Source organism: Gavialis gangeticus, unplaced genomic scaffold, assembly GCF_001723915.1.
Source record: "Gavialis gangeticus isolate Ggan-Ray unplaced genomic scaffold, GavGan_comp1, whole genome shotgun sequence".
Lineage (NCBI taxonomy): Eukaryota > Metazoa > Chordata > Crocodylia > Gavialidae > Gavialis > Gavialis gangeticus.
The window spans coordinates 5,984,289-5,985,594 of NW_017729014.1; positions in this window are offsets into that span (position 1 = coordinate 5,984,289).

A 1,306-nucleotide genomic window follows, 5' to 3' on the forward strand; every position below is an offset into this window, starting at 1 on the left:
CTTCCCCCTCCTCCCCACCCCATTTGTACTTGGCACTTCTTTCCCTACAAGATGCAAGGGCCCTTACCTTGCGAGCCTGCCACTGGAAGTCCAGCCCTGTCCTGGCACCTCTAGCCGGCATCCCCCAGAGCAAGCGTCCTGCCAGCTGAGACAAACTGAAGAAACAAACCTGCAAAGCATCTTTTAAAGCAGGGACAAGCAGCAAGGGTGACCAACCAGTGCATTTTTAAGCAGCTTCAAAGAGAGTTTCCACACACGTTCCTCCTGGGGGAACCATTTATTTCACAACCCAGATGCAGCAGCACAAATCAGTGGAGTCTCAGTCCCTGTGCAGAGACTGCTGATCTCAGGTGCCCCCTTAGCCCTGCACCATAGTCCCTTGAGTTGGCAAAGTCTCATGCAACTCTTTAGATGCCTCCTTGTATCATATGAGTCAGGCTTCCTGCTGCACTGATTCAATGATGAAGAACCAGCAAAATTACCTCACTGATAGTAACGGTGTTTTTGGCTGAACTATTCAATACATACATTACATCATACCACACACAGAATGGCAGGTCAGTGATAATTGCAGACCTACTGTGCTGGAACCACTGGTCAGAGCTGCCCACTCCATTTAATAACAAAGCAGGCAGCCCAGATGCAGTTTGCCTCTGCTCCACATGCACAGGCTCATTTCCACCCAGTCAGCCAACCTGAGCAGCAGGACATAACAGTATCTCTCAGTACAGACTCCCAAGTCAGTTAGGACATGACACTTGCTGTAGCAGCCCTCAAGCCAGCAGGCTGCTCCCAGCTCAGCATGAAGGCTGGAGTGCTTTCCACCACACATCCAACTGAAATTAAGAAAAATAACATTTGGGGAGAACACAGGATTGGGAGCCGGGGATCCTGAACGCTGACCCCATCCCACAAGCAGGGGTGATGCAGAGCTGGGATCCCAGGATTCTTTCCATTGCGAAGCTTTGACAGCTGCACACAACCCACTTGCTCAAGAGGACAGAGGAGAGGAGAGGCAGCTGACTTGCACAGTATGAACCACGTTAAGCAGGATGCTTACTGCTCCCTTCATAGCTCGGCACATGCCATTATATGAACCTGTTCCAGGAGGCATTTGTTTTGGAGGATTCCAGCTCTCAAAGCTTTTCCTTGGGTGGAAGGGAAGGAAGGTATTCACAGCTTCCTTCCCAGCCAACCCACAAACCCAATCTTGCCCTTGGGAAATCTTTGATGAGACAGCCCTGCCCCCAGCCCCATTCTTCCTCCTGCTTAGTCTTTTTTTTTTTTTTTTTTTTTAAAAAAAAAA